At 37.4% G+C, this 18,158-nt stretch overlaps 1 protein-coding gene across 2 annotated transcripts in view; it reads left to right on the forward strand.

Annotated features, from left to right (window-relative positions):
• Positions 1 to 18,158, forward strand: part of LOC150108763 (protein O-linked-mannose beta-1,2-N-acetylglucosaminyltransferase 1-like) — a 603,478-nt gene that overhangs the window by 87,900 nt on the left and 497,420 nt on the right. Inside the window, exon 1 of one of the 2 annotated variants that reach the window (XM_090416227.1) lies at positions 9,472 to 9,612. The exons of the other annotated variant lie outside the window; for it this stretch is intronic. The gene's annotated coding sequence lies outside the window, so the exon portion shown is untranslated. Of the gene's footprint in view, positions 1 to 9,471; positions 9,613 to 18,158 lie in introns of those variants that run through there. 2 annotated transcript variants of the gene reach the window in all.

Raw genomic sequence — 18,158 nt, forward strand, 5'->3', positions numbered from 1 at the left:
TAATTTTTCATCTTTTCACTTAAATTGTAGTATATTTGATTTTATTTTCTTCTCCTTACTTTTTAATTTTAGACATTTCACGTAAGCAACTTTGTCATTGAATGTTGCTATTTATAGGAATTGGGTGAACGTCTGCGTACAGCAAAGAGCAAATAAATGCTTGCTTCGGAATGTCTCAATTTAGTGGATAATTAATCTTCAAACGTTTCCAGATTAATTGGGATCTCGCAAGTTTCTCATTAAATCCAAGGAAAATTAATGATTTAAAGTCATAGATCACAGCGCAAAGGCAACAAAGACTTTGACGAATCCTCAATGTGTCAATTCTTAAAATTCGTTGGGTTTACTTTTCTAGATACTACTTATGAGTTTTTAAACGAGAAAGTCCTACGACTTACGTTTCTCAGCGTATAACCGAGTACCAGAATGAAGAACTTCAGAAATAAACCTGCATACAAATTTCTTTATAAAGTTTTGAAGTTGGGAAGGCACACAAAAATTCTGCATTATGAATGTTCCTGAATGAAAAATATGAATAAAAAAGTCTTACACGTTTTCACCCGTTCTTAGTGCTAATTAATGTTGTTCCTAGTGAGTCGAATGAGTCCATTAAATAATCTTCTATTTCATAAAATGTCTCTTTATAAGGAAACGTCTTATGAAATGTCTCTTGATGGAGATATTTCTTCGACATCGGTTCACATATACGAAAACCCAGTTACACCGAATTACTCTGACAAGTTACTAAGTCACCTCTTCTACTGAAAAAACAGCAACCGTAGTTTAATCGCCCTTCAGATATCTCTTGACTGATTCCATCACGCACTTCGCTTTTAATTCTGAGCACGTCAACCGCTAGGAAAAGGAAGCAATCGTCAACAGGAAATGACGCTAAATATTTAATTCTGACATGTTATGTGTGTAATCGAATCTGACGTAAGAATTCATGCTGATGCTTCAGCATCTGGGAAAATATTTTTGATGTAAGATTTATTAATGATTTAGACCTTAACGTAGTCGCTTGTGATATCGCTTACTTTTCAGAAGCGATCAGAGTACGATTCAAAATCTACCTGGTTACGGAACATAGTTGTTAGTTACCAATACAGGTGTGCTTTCACGTTTGTGTGTGTGTGTGTGCGTGAGAGAGAGAGAGAAGAGTATTTGTATGAACAACAGGACATAATGTGTTTGTTAAAATAAATTATTATTTTATTATATTAAAATTTTATAAAATTTTAAATTTATTTTAAAAATTAATTTTAAATTTCATAATATAGATTTTATTATATAAATTCTTTATATAATAAAATCATTTCTTTTGCTTATTTGTTTGAGACGACGCAATGTGATGATTTCATCTTTCCATGATCACAAGTAGTTTTCTCTCTCTCTCTCTCTCTGTGCGTGTACCCGATGATAGAATTCTTATGCATCAACGACATTGATGTCAGTAAATGAAGTAAGCAATACTTCAGTGCTTAACTCAATCTGAAGCTCAGCTTGTATCTTGAAATACATTTCGCGATCTATCTCAGCAGCAAAACATTTTGCAAGCCCCTTTTCAAACCCCAGTCAATCTAATCACAGCTGCATAACAGAACGCTTTGGAATAAACGAACACTTGATGATGTTACTTACTGGATCTCAAACAACGAAATTCACTCGAACTTCTTTTTACGTGAATTACAAACTCGGAAGGTTGCAAACCTATCGCACTTTTGTATGTGGAGAGCCTAAGAATTGGATAATCCCGCAGCCTTGCTCTGGAGACCGACCAAGGTGTTCTTTCAAATCATTTCAAATCTCCAATAATAAGTAATGGTTTTAGAGTGAACGATTTTGTTTATTTAACAATTGAAGACATTCGTGGACATCCATGCCACAATAGGATTCGAACTATGGGGTTGTCGAAGAGCGGAGGCGCTATCCACTAGCCAACCAAGCCGCGAAGAAAAATTGAATGTAACTGTCTAAATTCAAAAACTCACACAAGGATAAGCGTATTTGAACATAGCCATTGGCATGCGTTGCTAGAGGACAGTACGCTTGCGTGTTACTAATAGAAACCGGCAAATACATGACCAACAGTTGAGAAGCACAGATAAGAAGGTCATGAAGTCTCGAGTGTTGTCAAAGTATAATATCGAGATTATAGTATGGTAAGACTTCTCTCTACCAAATACCGTTATTATTAGAAAAAAAATTAGATAGTAACTACCGTTCGTGTTTTCTCCCCTCGGGAGATTTCTAACCCTCCTCTCCTTTGGCAAAGGTTCAACAAATCAACTGCGATACTCTTGAACAACAAATTTAACTCACTCTAACATCCCACGGAGTGCACCGACTAGTTCACCTTGTCCCTGGGGTGTTACTTCAACGGCTCCCTCTACACGCTTGTCCTTCGTTCCCTTGGTTATTAAGCCCGGTCTCGGTTTGCTAAGAACAAACCCCGCATTCTCCCACTTTGTTAACTCTTTGGCTAATTCCTCTTCCGAATGCAAGCGACGATTATTTTGATTAGTTGCATCTCTGCGACTATGTTTACAAGACATTGCAAGCGTCGCAATATATATCAAAGGACTCTCCCGTTAATACAAGAAGTGGGGTAGCTTTTATTTGAGGCGGTGTCGCTGGCTTTATTGTTACACTGGCTGAAAGAAATGCGGACGACTTTTCGTTCTTATGTGAATGTTTACACTTGAAGGTATTTGAACATGCGTTTGAATTCATCTCGATATATTTACGGAACGAGAGTAGACTGTTACGACGTTGGAACAGTGATTACCAGTGGAATGTGACTTGAACTCTAAACAATATTTCATTGATATAATTTTATGGATGTAGTTCAGTGATTCTTTAGCCTACTAGGTATTTTTAAATCGATTGTGCTGAAGGACGATGTCTATTTGTCCATTTCGAGTCTTTTATTAAGTAGCTTTCAGTTAATCCCTCTTTATATCAGTTTCCCAACGTTTTTTGGATCATGCCCCACCTCAACGCTGATAGTTGAGTATATCAGTGATGAGGTGACGAATGCAACATATTTTCTAATTGCCCCCCAAAATATTCAAATCCCCCCCCCTGTGGGGCGTACGCCCCACGTTAAGAAACACTGATATATATATATAATAAAAATACCACCACTCCAGGCAATCTAACACCACTCCAGGCCTGCAGGTAGTGCAGGACCGGGCAACTCGTGGTAAAGGTGGATTAAGATTCGATCACTTTCCTTAGTATTTTTCCTCTAATGCAAAGCACATCCCCTTGCAGAGATGTATGATGCTATACATTAAAGGCAGAGGTCACTACCCAGACCGGTTTCGACCTTTGCATAGGTGAAGCGGGCTTTAAAAATAAGACGATCCCGAAAGATCACCCAACTCAGCGTTGTTTCACTCAGTGACAAGCTCACCCCCATTACCGAGAAGAACTTCTCAGCATTGGCTCTACTCAGTGGCAGGCTCACCCCACCACCACCAAGCAGAGCCATAATCTCAGCGGTGGCCCTACTCAAAGACAGGCAAGTCTTTGAGTGCCCCCCCCCCCCCCCCAGAGCCTCTCAAATCAGAGCCAGAGCCGCACCGTTTTCGACCTTTTTGAGGTCTCGTCAGTGGGAGCAAGACCTGAAATACGAAGGTCGAAGTGATGCAGAGCTTATATGAATTTTGCCTAAACAGTTTCCAAAAGGTGCTTTGACCTTATTAAATCTTATCTTAAACCTTATCTATCTCTCATCCTGAGATTTTATTTAATAAGGTCAAAGCACCTTGTGGCAACTTGTTTAGGTAAAATTCATATAAGCTCAGCATCACTTCAACCTTCGTATTTCAGGTCTGGCTCCCACCGACGAGACCTCAATAAAGGTCGAAACCGGTCTGGGTAGTGACCTCTGCCTTTAATGCATAGTATCATACATCTCTGCAAGGGATGTGCTTTACATTAGGATAAAAATACTAAGGAAAGTGATCTGAGCTTAATCCACCTTTACCACGAGTTTCCCGGTCCTGCACTACCTGCAGGAGTTGCCTCAGTCTTGCACTACGTGCAGGCGCAACTTGACTTATTTGTCTGTTTGCTTACTTGGGAAATGGAGTAAAAACCAAGTTTATAAAAAAATTACTTAGCATCTTGAATAACTAACAACTAATGGATTGAACACGCAAACCGAATGGCCAACACCCGACATCCTAAACAAATACTAAAATATAAGCCAATTGGAAAGAGAAGGCAGAGTAGACCTCAAAAAGGATATTGGGGGAATAATGAGACCGGAACAGACCAACATGGTCTATACCCGTAATTAGTGTTATGATGATATATAACTAAACCAATATAGGTTTTTAAACATCATCCACGATAATAAAGAAGACGTTATGAATTTCCAGGCTAGATTTTTGCGATGATAGGCAGGAAATTTACTGAAGTAGATCTGATGGAATGCTCGAACAAGTTTTCCTCCAACCATATTACTTATGTAAGATTATGAGGATCAGCTACAGCGATGTTACAAGGAGGTGGAGCAGAGGATTCGATGAAAATCTTTTCTCGCTGGTAGTAAGATTTTGGTGTGTAATCATTTTTGTCTTGTTTCTGAGGCAGTAATGCGGACGTCTTTCTTCTGTATAAATAACACGTTTTAATTGTGAAGAATTTTTTGGGGCTCTGGATGTTATCTCTTTCCTGTCCACAGAATCAGTTACCACCATTCCTGGTATAATAAAATAACAAAATAATACTTTCAGATGGGGATCAGCTTGCCACCCCTGGCATTTATCGACTTTCCTAATTCAACATGTGGGTGCTTTATGACGTGTGCTGCAAGTGGATGGATTTTCGCTGCGTCACTTTAAAATCCGTGACTGTGGAACTCTACCAGTGTACAATTTGAACTATTGCGCTTTAAATAACCGAGGTCTTGAGTTTCTATACAGAACTATTTAATAGAAAACGAGTAATTGTGAGTTACTCCTTGGATACGTGTCATTTAAGATCCGCCGCATTCTGGCAATTAGAATTAACATTACTAAAGATGATTGCCGAGATTAACCCAAGCTAGATAAAAGATTCAGTTAGAGCTTCAAAATTGATGGATAATCCAGCAACAAATCATGTCCCTTTTTGCTTACACAATGTAAACTGTTCGTTATTATCTTAGCACTATACGAAGGTCTGTTGCAGTTCTTAATGGAAATGTCCCCACTACGGCGTCTTGAAGAAACAGCGCTGTATGCTGTAATAACGACAATCGCATTCTACTGGAAGTTCCGCTTTGTTTCTTTTCATTAATGTGAGATGAAATGAAACATCGGAATCAAACACAAACTGAATTCTTTCGTTGTTTGTTTGTTTGTTCGAAGGATAAAAATCGAAAGAATGTCAGTCGAAAAATGTCCTGTAAATTTCACTGCTTATTGGGTATCAACAATTCTTATGGGCCGCAGGATCCGAACAACCTTAATTGAATGAGGCATGCCGTGAGCCACGTTATGGAACCTGCCCCGAGAAAATATCTCCCGCTCTTAATGGGATAAAAGTCAGCTTGGGGAGGGAGGGAGTTTCCCGTCTTACACAATTCTGGGTGGAGAATACAAGTCTCGTGAATGCTCCACGGGATTCATATACGGAGTTAGGTGAACGGTAATTGACATATAGATATCTGACTGAAGAAATCCCCCGATGACTGCTGCACAGTGCGGGCACGTGCCATTTTTGCTGTTGTTTCTTTATCTTTGCGCGATAGCTTCTGGAAAGGGTGGTGCATATCTACTCGTCACATGACTTTTATATGGATTCCCATCACTCCAAAAATGTGAACATGAGTTGTTTTTAACTCCGTGTAATTATTATTTTTTTTTTTGTTAAAAGAAAGTGTTAATATAATATTTAAGAGAAACATTATAGTACTCAAAGTCCTTGTTCCATCTCCATTTTATATATTTGCGAAAAGGCAACGATTCATCGTTCATTAAACTTCTGCTGTCTGTCTGTCTCACTGACTCTCTCTTTCATCTCTGTGTTCATAAATTATCTGGAACGGAAGCTCGAAACATTTATTTTATTATTATTTTTTTGCAATATGAGCCGCAGCCAAGAATGGGCAAATAAGTCAGAATTACGATCACAGTAGTTAGGCTAAAATGCCAGTGTAATATATCCATTTTATTTCGTGTGTCCTCCTGTCGAACTTGCTTCTTCTGTGGAACGGAGAAAACTAATTTCTGGCAGAAAAACTCTTTCACCTTATGACACAAGCTAAACTCGCATGAAAAACAATACCCTAGACAGGCGAAGGGCACGCACTTTCACAATACGCAATGCACTTTCTTGACAAATCGCCTCCAAAAGGACAATAACTCTTGGATGAAAATTCTTAGAACCGAAGTGACCTGAATATTCTTCCTCAACTACACTGCTATATTCGGTCCGATGCAATAATTGAAGTGTCCTGATTATTCTTAGCACTGACACGATTCTGTTGCGTTTCTAGCCATTGGTCTAGGGGTAAATAGACTAGGGGTTCTCAACTTTTGTTTGCTTGCTTTTTGTTTCGGTGATAGAGTACGTAGTTCGAAAAGTTCACTGCACATAAAATACATTCCATTGCCGTAACTATTCATTCGTAGCATCTTATTGTAATTAATTGAATAACATAAACCTGCCTTTCCAGAATTTTCACAGCTGAACTTTTACATTTAATTTTCCTCGCAAACCTAAACTTTTTTTCAGCTTTGGTTGAGTTAGCCATTCACAGAAGGAAGTAGAAAGGCTTTTATCTTCTCCCCCCCCCCCCAAGGAAGAGGAATTGATTGCGAACACACCAAGTACAATATGACGCCTAATGGCCAATTTTCAGTAATGATGACACTTTTGGTTAGAAAAATGTGAATAGCAATAACGAATAGGCTTATAATCTATTCATTGTAGTAAGTGAAGTCTGGCGTTAGTATTAGGAACAAATAAAGCAGCGCATATTTCTGGATGATACGATTTCCCAGGAGAGAGGACTACAGTTCTATACAAAGCTTTGATAATAACACGATGTGGAAGAGAATGCTTTATCAGAAAAAAGCTGTCTGATAAAGTCAAAATAGCAAAGTCCTCAGTTGAAGGATGTGTTGCTAGCAGGGATACGTTAACAGGCTCACATATTATCAAAGATATTTTTTGAAAAGAGCAGAATGCGTTTCAGCCATTACAGATACATGGCGAGAGTTTGCACATTTAAGAAAAGTTTGATTAGTCCCTATATTTTTGATATATCAGCCACTCTTACATTTATAATGCTGTGCGATGGTCTTAGTTTTAATATCCTTTAAACTGAGATGACAATCATCAAGTATAGTCCTGCTCGTTTTCAGTGAATGCTGCAAATTCTCCTAAAACGTGCATATTGCCGATCAGGAAACAGAGTATTCTATACATCGTCATTTGCCACTCGCAGCAAGTGCATGTCCTAGAAATAAATTTATTGTTATTTCTATTATAGACAAAAATTGACCATTTTCGATTCTCGGTGGAGCCAAAAATTAGATAAAATGAAATATGTTAGAAACGTCCGAACTTCCTTGTGACGACCACTTTTTTTTTTATTTTTTAACTAATGATGATTTTTGAAATCTCTTTGACCAATACTATTTTAAAACAAAAATAATTTCCATGAGAATATAAAAGTGTCAGTACTTTGTATAACGAATCTAATTTCCCAGTAACTGAAGAAGTGGATCTGAATACACACCGTGAATCAAGCTGGAGATTATTCCCAATGAATAGCAGAGAATAACAATCAAGAATACCAGGACTGTTTAAAAAAAATCTGTGGCTAAGGTGAGCGAATCGTCATTAAGCAAAGGGTCGAAGAAAGGATGCAAAGGAGTGATAGATCCTAGTTCGCATTTTAGGCGAACCAATGTGAAATCGTGAATCTGTCATGTTTAGTTACAAAAACATTGAAGGCGACAGGATGCTGCTGGGCTGAGAGCACGTTTTTCTGGCATATTTATTTCTCTTGATTCTAGTAGTGCATCCCTTCATGCTGACGATTTATCCTGCATGTCACTAGGATTACGTACCATAGAGGTCATCTATGGATGATTATAGGAACGTGATAGTAACTTTACCTTAATCTATAAGGTTCTAAATCACGTGATTTCGATCATCACCAGAAATGAGAAGTTAATGTCAACGTAACCACTGGGGGGGGGGATGCATTACAGGAATTTATCGTGTCTACCTGGAGTAGGATACCCGTGGAGTATTTTTGAAATTTCCCGAAGCCAATGCCACAAGGGATCAACGTACCCAAGATGGATTTTTTATTGATAGATTTTTTTATCGATGCAATGGATAAAACTGATCATACAAAAATGAAAATAAAACCAATGAAGCGATAATACCAGTGGTTCTCAACATCCGTGGGTGTATATACAATAAAAAGTCTACGAATTTGTGTCTCTCGAAAACGCAAGTTCTTTTTATAAATTAATTAGCATGAAAAAAATATATGCATATTGTCACTAAGGGTTCACATTGGTTTTGTTTATTCTGCCTTCATAATTCTTAATTTGCTCAATATCTATATAATGTAGGATTCCTCCTCCTCCGCTGTCTGGAAGAATCCTCTCATAGTTCTGAACCTTATGTTGAAAACATCTGAATTATGTTAAACAAACCGGTAATTTCGTTGATTATCGCATGACTTAACTTTGTTGCAAATACGTAATTATTGACCGCAAGAAATGCCTGTGTATTTGTTAGAATAACTGGTGATTTTGAATCAATCGTCACTAGTTTTCAGTTAATTAGAATCGCCACAAATAGGTAATGTTGAGTTGCACAATATTTTCATATCTTTTCAGTTGTTTTGTCGGGAAATATTTAAGCCATGAGATTGTCCCGAATATTGATAACAAAGACTAAAGTCCTTCGTGCGTGCGTGTGTTATTCCTTTTGAGTAAAACAGCTTTTCAAGCTCTTTGAGCGTGTAACATGCCTTGAAAAGCGGATTGCTGGGTTCGTCCCGACCAAGTATAGTTGGCGTTTATTAGAATGAATTTTTCCTAATCACATGGCACACTAGGATATCACGGCACTATGGGAAGCACTGAAGTAGAACACTTACAAGTTTCCGAGCATCTGAGGTTAATTTATCCTTAATATGTAGCTAAGAGTTTAATTTGCACGTGTTGAAGAAGTCAGTCAGATTGTCGCGTGCTTTTTCTGTTGGTTGTTTTCCTATTTCATCTCAAGGTGTTCTCTGTGGTATTACTTAAGATCCAATTAACTTTTATTTATCGCGGGCATCAAAGAAAAATTGGCTTCCATTTCATTCTCGGTATGCGATTCGTTCCCTGTTCTCACCCGCTGTGTAGTTGACTCTCCTGACTGTGACGTCACGACGCCTCTTGTCACTTCGTCGAGCAGTGGTGTGTCAGCCGTGTGAAGCGGGTTTGGTGACTGCCCGAAGGCTGTTGTCCGCACTAAAACGTGCATTGTCCGGATGAGGTACGCACGAATACTGGGAACGCAGAGAGCTAAGTAGCATCAAGGTGAGACTGACCTTGTTCGTGCAGCGGTCCAGTAGGCTTCTACAGGTGACGACTTCTGAAGGTAAGTGAGTGTTAATCGCAAACGTAGAAATAATAATAATTAACTAACAGTGAAATTTGTATCAAGATAACGAGTCAGTAAACTTGGAAAACCATTTCCGTTTGCTTGGAGGTGGTGCAGCGGTTGAGCCAGTGTGGATGGCACCGAAATAAATGGTTTGTTGGAAAATTCTTTGAAATTCCGTTCTGAGTAGAGGGGCCACTCTGTTTTGGTTTTTTTTTTTGCAGACATTGCTTGGGAGGCTTTTCGTAGAAGTTCGACATGTTAAACGTTTCTGTTGTTGTCTGAAAATAATACAAAAGTTGGAGATAATTAGAAATTCTATTTTAAAGATTTTAAAAGATGTAAAATGTATGAAGCAGATCTAAAAACTTTACTTAAATTAAGGGGATATTAAATCTCACATAGTTTTAAAACCGAATAAGAAACTCAAAGATTGGAATCAGAGAGTTTCTTGCCGAATATAGTAAACTATAAAGTATCGGCGACATTAGCGTTAGCCAATGCAAGTGATCCTAGTACGTAGTACAATACCGGGCAACTCGTTGCAAAGGTGGGGGAAGGTCAGATCGCTATTCTTAGGTATTTTCCATAATGTAAAAACACATTTCCTAGGAAATGTATTGCTGTTATCGCTATACACTTCGGTATTAGGTCTAGCTACTCACTGATGAAGCCTCAAAAAAGGCTGAAACCGGTCTGGGTAGTGACCTCCCTCCATAATGTAATAAGAGCATACATTTCCTAGGAAATGTGTTTTTACATTATGGAAAATACCTAAGAATAGCGATCTGAACTTCCCCCACCTTTGCAATGAGTTGTCCGGTATTGTACTACGTACTAGGGTCCCTTACATTAGCTGACGCTAAGTGTTCGCCGATACTTTATAGTTTACTATATTCGGCAAGAAACTCTCTGATTCCAATCTTTGAGTTTCTTATTCGGTTTTAAAACTATGTGGGATTTAATATCCCCTTAATTTAAGTAGTGTTTTCATTGCCGAAATGAAGCTTATTAGCTCTATCTAAAAATGTTTTTAAAATCTTATTTTAATATATTTTCAAGATTCACTCGAATAGATTAAAAATTGAATGCTAAAAATGAAAGCATACACGTGAAATAAATGTTTTACTAATGAGCTTGAAAAAATATCGGAATATGTGACGAAACCACGTGGTTAAATTAAGATCGGAATGTTTGTGTTCATTAAGAGACTGCGAGCTTGAACAGCTCGAGTCAATTTTGAAGTTTGCAGCATATTTGCAATAAATAAGTTGGAACGTGCTAGTATTTGTGGATTGTGTGTGTGTGTGTGTGTGTGTGTGTGAGAGAGAGAGAGAGAGAGGGAGAGATAATCCTAGTATCAGATAATGTAAGCCATTGTGCCAAATATGAGGTTTAACATTAAACATTACTGGGGGGGGGGGGACTTTGGCCTTAATTTGTTACCAGCGAAATATATTTGAATAATTAAATACTTATATCGGAACCAACTGAACACAGTTGTGTGCTAACATCATATACTGTTATGTGGATAAATTATATATTCTGCATCCGAATGGCAGAAACTTGGTTTCAAAACAAAAGTCAAGTAAATTCCCCAAAGTAAGCTTAAAATGCATTTCGCTGGCTTCATAAAATAAATCCACGAGTATAAAATAGCCCTTGTCATGCAATAACATTTGTAGATGTTGAGACAGTTGTAGGTGTCCTCCCGCGATGAGTCTTCAGACTCCTTGGAGGTATCAGGAATAATAATAATAATAATAATAATAATAATAATAATAATAATAATAATAATAATAATAATAATAACATGATGATGTCACAAAAGATTAAAATACGCCTGTAAGGTTCAATTAATTTAGATAAATATTTTGTATTTCCTTATAGGATCCGGAACTTGTTGACAAATAACTCGATTTCTCTCACATCGCAGGTATTTTTTTGATAAGACTTTTAGTCAGTTAGCATAACAAGTATATGATGTACACATTCAGTTTCTTTTAAAAAACATAAGAAAATTAAAACAACATGATATTTCATGGAATGGTTTAATATAATAGCGTTATATCATTACTAAAGAAATGGCTCAGGATCTTTCGAGAATGTAAATATTACCCGAGAGGTTTTAGAAGCTTAGTCTATTACTCTAGGATGTCATCAGAAAGAATGAAGAATTTTTGTTTCTTAAAGGGATAATCTAAAGATAAGGTTAATCACTCAGAAAAACAACTTTAGATAATTTATCTAATCAGGCTAACTTAAACATTATGCTCACTACATCATATTTAGAGCAGCAATATGACGTCAACATGCTGTATCACTTCTACCAATAAACTGACCTTTATCTGCGAAGTTCAAAATGAATAAATAAACCTACAAATAGCGACCGTAGAATGTTGAGGGAATTTTGATCCTGCTACGTGTGCAACAAATTCTACTTGTTAATAATACCAATGCATGCACATTTAAAAGCTGTTCTGTCGTTAAATAGTTGAACACTATAAGTTAGCCTTTAGCCCTTTAAATTATTAAAGGATTTTATTAGCCTTTAATGTTGTTGTTGTTACTTTTGAAAGCGTATACAGAAAGATTTTGTAGCAAATGCAGCACTGTTTGTCAATAGATAGATCGCAACCATTCAACTAAGTTGAGATCTTCTTTTAATTTTTAATACTTATGGTATTTGCAAAGCAGCCAAATCTACAAATAAACACTAGTTGGCAACTGAGTCAATGTGTCAACTTTTTCTATAAGCGGAAATTGATAGTTATTACAGCAACTCCACAGGAAACACACGCGACATTCCACTGCAGTTGTCAGCTGACGCTACCCTAGTATAAAGATTTGTGTGTACGATAACTTGATCCCTATAATTACTGGGTGTGGCAAATAGTTTTGGAGAAATCCTGATGGCGAGGTGTTATTAACTCTCAAGATTAATATTTGTTAAATTTTTGTTTACGCACTTAGAGGCTCTTCTCCAGCTTAAAAACTTGGACTGGGTTGTTCGCCAACCTAGTTTTTTACTTTGTGTGTGATATAAATAGTATTATAGGAATAATACGTTATAGGTGAAAACGCACTCCGATAAAAGTGGAAGGTAACCTTTAATAGTTCGTCGAACATCTCAGTATACGTGCTGCATTTTTTGCGTTGACTCTGCGTATAAATATAAGATCTACGCAATTTATGGAAGAAATATGCTAAAAGGATAAGAAAATATGGTTTTTACTGGATTCTCATTAAATAAACCCACGAGTTATAGAATTCGCGAGAGCTCACATGCAGCATATCTCTTTTGGGAATATTTCTTTTTGTCGTAATCGTGGGTGTTTGTGCGTGTGTTCATCTTTATGTTATCATTTTTGAACTAAGTTGCGCCCGACCTGGACTTGAAGGAAAACTTGAAAATCAGTATGAGGTCAAATTATGGATCATTTCTTATAGACCTTCGTTAGTGTCGTTCGGAGCTGTGTTGAATGCTTAGGAAAGCGCTGTTTTTACTGGCCAGTGCAGTGAAGTGCCCTTGGATTTGCAGTACTTTCCTGTAGAGTTTCGCAGCCTTCCCAAATATATAATAAAACGTGAGTTATTCGCGTTTCAAAAATAGTACACTTTAAAGTAAATGCAGAATTGATTTAGATTTAGGCAAAATAATATTAACGTAAGTACTATTTATAACCAATTTTAAAATTACTTAAAAATCCGATTTTTAGTAATGGAAGACCCCTTTTACTAACCAGCAGACTTAATCTTGAGGAATAAAAAGAGGTTAAACGGACACTGAAAATATTTTTTTGGCTGAATACCCGTTGACCCAAACCTTTTTTTGAAGTGAGGCGGGCAACGAGGGAAGCGTCATTGCTATTAATCTCAGCCGTTAGTTTTGTTGTCTGGAGCTGCATGCGATTTGTTTTTCAGAATATTCAAAGTAATTTGATTCCTAAGATCAGACCTCAGTTTTAATTTTCTTTTTTTTTATTGATTTATTTTTATGAATATTGACTCACTGTTTTCACGATTAAATCAGAACCTCTCCTTAATCCCATTGCAATAGTTCAGTACTTCGTATGCATCGATGTTGATTACTCAAACGTATTAACATAAAGCGACAGTCGTGAATAATTGTTGCATTCTCTTCGGCAGTTTTGATTCTGGACCAAAGCCAGAAAAGACCTTTCAGATACCTAACAAGCAGGGTGGGGGTGTCACAGTAGGAAAAGAAAATCATCGCTTTCCAACTAAAAACGTTCACAAACATAAATGCAATAGCTGGATTCGAACCCACGGTAAGTTCTCTGAAAACCGGAGGCGCTGCCCATTTATCCAAGTAAGCAGATAAGTTTTTTTAACAGTCGATCCATACACGTTAATTGGTGAGCCTTTCCGTAGAGGTAATGATCTTGATCCCGTTTAGAGGCGAGGAATATTTGTAACAACTTTACAACCATGGGGCGAGGATGCCGTGTCGTGAGGAAGCGACTGCTGTCCGTCCTCTCTGACAGAGAGACGCAACTGACAGACTGAAGATAGGATGACCTGTTATGTGTTCAGCCTCGTATCTCTCTCTCTCAAACAGACAAACCGGGCGGAGAAGAAGTACCGATAACGGACATGATACTGGTTTAGCTTTGTGATGCTCGTTCGTCAGTCCGATCAACCTGTCCTATTCCAGCAAGCGATTAGATTTCTACAGTCAAGTATGCTGGCCAATAACAGACATCGAACTTAACGTATGCTAATAGCAGATGAGATGAGATAACACGATTTGTATTTTTTTTCACTGAATATTTTTTGCATCATTATTAAGTTTTAACAAAAACTTGAAAATGTTTCACTCTCCCTCGTGCATTCGACAAGCCGTTGTTTATGCCGTACTCTGAAAATAATTACGCGCCATAATTATTTACTCCTTAATGACAGTTGATCGTCTATTTACAATTTGGTGAATTTCCGTGTTGCAGTAAAATGATTGGACTTTTCTCAATCAAATTGAAGATGTTTTTCTTAAGAGGATAACTTATGAATTTTTCTAATTATGGCGGAAGTAATTAAGGCTACGAGGTCCGTGTAATATGTGTATTAATCTGCGCTTGTTTTTGCGGCCGGTTTTTCTACTTTGCGAGATCAGATACCCAAAGATATCCGCTGTACAGTTTTGCGTAAGTAATTAGTCACTACTTTGAAGCATATTTCAAAGCCATGAAAACAGTTCCGTGTTTTATTACCTTTTACAACTAATACTCCAATCTACTATAATGAGTTCGTTTGTTATAAATGTATTTGCTATGCAAGAGCGGACAATATAAAACATTACTCACTAGATATGCTGTTTCTCCACTAAACCTGAAGCGTGGATCTTCTTTATTTGAAATGTCAATCTGTACATATTATTGACCAGAGCGATTTTAGGGATTGATAGTCAGTCCTAATTTGACTCGAATGTTGGAATGAGCAGTTCAAACACTACTTTGCTCTACTCTACTAGCACAAAAAAAAAAAAAAAAGGAACCTGTGTAGCTCAGTGGAAGTGGTGGTGGTTTGATGCAAGATGGTGTTGACGCCTGTGTAGCTCAGTGATTTTTTTTCCTTTTTTTTCCCATACACTAAAAAATAAAAGGTAAAACTAAATGATGGAGTTTAGAGAAGATAATATCATGGTCCCGTGATTTTTGAATAGTTTGGACGGGGACCTTGACGACAGTCCTGTATTGACATTAAGGAGAGAGAGAGAGAGAGAGATCTAAAGTTGGAAGTTCATCTCTCTCTCTCTCTCTCTCTTACGACATTGCTTAGTTTTCTGCAAAGCAAGCCTTCTAACCAATTAACTGGCTACCAGGCTTGTACAAGGTTTGATCCTCAAATTAGTTCGTTTGCGGATCAAAATTTTATGACATAGCCTTGATCGGCATGGCCTTAATCCTTTGGAATATCTATTGGGTCAGACAAAATCCAGTGTCAGGAACTACACAACAGTCGAGTATGAAATTGCCCTCTGTTTCGAAAGTTGAGTGGGAACAAAACTGATGAATAACCTTTCCAAGAGGGTCATGCCTGTTATTATGGACAAATAGAAGCCTACATATCATCAATTTTCTGAATAACTAGCATTGTGCTGGAATACTGTTGAGCATTAGTCTTACTACCCATGTAATTTGTCCTCTCCATCAGTCACTTGGGTTGCGTGTGACTATTCTTTTTCATAAATACTTTGGATGGAAACACAGAAGAAATAAGACGTGAGCGTACTGAAATTACTTCCATGTCTTATTTCTTTTTATTGTTGAACTTGACCCCATTTTCAGCCTATTCATATTGCCCGAGGGGTGCTCGAGACGGGGAAAGCTTCGTTAATTGTGGCACTGGGTCGCCGCTATACTTTCCCTGGATGCATTTACCTACAGGAAGTTCGTGACTGTACACAGTGGCTGTTACTTCCTGTAACCTTATCATAGATGTTTATGAGAGGATTAGATCAGGATGGGTGATGCTGAAGCACCTAATATGAATAGAGGATGCCATTTAAATCATCCTCCATCCCTTTTTATTGTAATACGCACTAATAGCAACCATCTTATTATTCGAGGGAAACGAACCTCCAAACAAATTAAAACCTGATTTTTTCTGTTCGTGTTGAAATGCTTGATCGAAAAGCACGATGATACGACAAGGCGGAGATTTAACATCCATGCGTATCTTTTGCAATGAACAATTTCTTCGTACACTGACGAGGACTCTACAAAGCGTAACTAAACGATCTTGAAAGTTGCGTAAGTGAAATGCAACATTCTTACTATGTTAGGTGCTTTTGGCTTCATTCGCCTTCGGCATATTTCAGGTGCGCCAAAAGTGTAGGCTTTTAAAACCGAGGACAACAACAACCTCTGAGTAATTACAACAAGATCTCTCGTTATTCCTGTAACTAGTTTTTATGATGGAAGAGTATAACCTTTTGAAGGTTTAACTGAAAGTCATTCGTTCTTTGTTTGTTTTCTTTATACTTTCTTTTCTGTTGTGTTTCTTGCTCACTGTGAGTTATGTAAGAAAATAATACCGCAGCTAATGCTGTGGAAGAATGCCCATTACCGAGACTTCTTGATCTACAAGTCAAGTGGGATGTAGTCAAATGAAGCGCTTTTGTTATTGTCCATGATGCGTACACACAAAGAGGGTCTCCAGTGCATTAGTGCCTTTTGTTAGAGCATTCTATTGCCGTAAATGTTTCGTAAAATTTAAATTGCCTATGTTTCAAAATTAACTGTCATCGTATATATATGCAACATTCTTACTTTCTGTGCCTAGCGGGGGGAAAATACCTTGATGACGTAAGAGTTAATTCCATTTTTGTTGTTAGGCTTGTGACAGTAAAAATGAGCGGTAACACACTGCAGATGATCAATATTTCTCTCTCTTTCTTTCTGATTCTTCTTCCATTTTTATTTCACACGTAATCGAAATGAGCTGATTTGTTACAGCAAATGCTTTTCAATTGTAAAGCGATTCCCTTCCTCACCTCCCCTTAACATGTTGAGCTCAATGGCTTGCTGACTTGGTTTCATATAAACGTAATGCCATAATAGGGAGGGTAATCTGTCTATTATACAAAGTCAGAACGTTATTATACGAAGCAATATATTCTGATGGCAGAATTTAGAACATAGTTTTCTATGCCTATCGAAGCGCTTAAGTTTCAGGCTAGTTTTGCAGGATGCAAAACCACAGATTCCCGGGAAAAAACCTTTTTCGCTTTATAAAACCAGCTAATTCATCTTCATTTGCAAATCCCTTACTAAGTTCTTCTAGAGAGTAGTAAATGGCATTTGAAGTTCGGGTGTTTTTCAAATATTCGAAAGACTTATGATCTAGAAGCTCTATATGTATGCGGGATGAAAATCCCGGAAACTCGGGTTTTTCATCCCGCATACAGACAAATCGGCCCTTCAGAACACACGCAATTTACAGACAAAAAATACTAGTTGTGGTGGGCGGTAGATAGCGTTGATGGAGATGATTCGTAGTAGAGGTTCGGTGTAGTGGTTGAGATAGTTATAGGTGTCCTCCCGCGACGAGTCTTCGGACTCCTTAGAGGTGGCAGGAATAATAATAATAATAATAATAATAATAATAAAGAATAAGTATTTAAATAAGTCTTCAGTCAGTACAAGACTCGGTTGGAAAGAGCTCAATTGATATTTTTATTATCCAGATTATTAAGTGCAGAATCCCATCTCTAAAAGTTGTTCTCACGTCACTAATCGAGGCAGAAAAACGGTTAACTTATATAATGTTGATCTTTAGAAACCGCATATAACAAAATTGGAAATGAATGGTAGAAAATGATAACTTTATGGGTAGTACTGCTACTAAAATTTTGGAATATCAGCAAAAGTTGGAGGAAACAAGTCATAAATTTTTGCGTTGCCGTACTTTTTTTAAGCTGAATTTCTCAATAACAGTAAATATCTATTAGATAGTTTTGTGCGTAAATACGAAAATAATTCCTTGTCTATGGCCAGATAGTTTTATTTTACTGAATTTTG

The sequence above is a fragment of the Typopeltis vanoorti genome, chromosome 3 (assembly GCF_054136105.1).
Source record: "Typopeltis vanoorti isolate ZY-2024b chromosome 3, IOZ_Tvanoo_1.0, whole genome shotgun sequence".
In the NCBI taxonomy this organism is placed as follows: domain Eukaryota; kingdom Metazoa; phylum Arthropoda; class Arachnida; order Uropygi; family Thelyphonidae; genus Typopeltis; species Typopeltis vanoorti.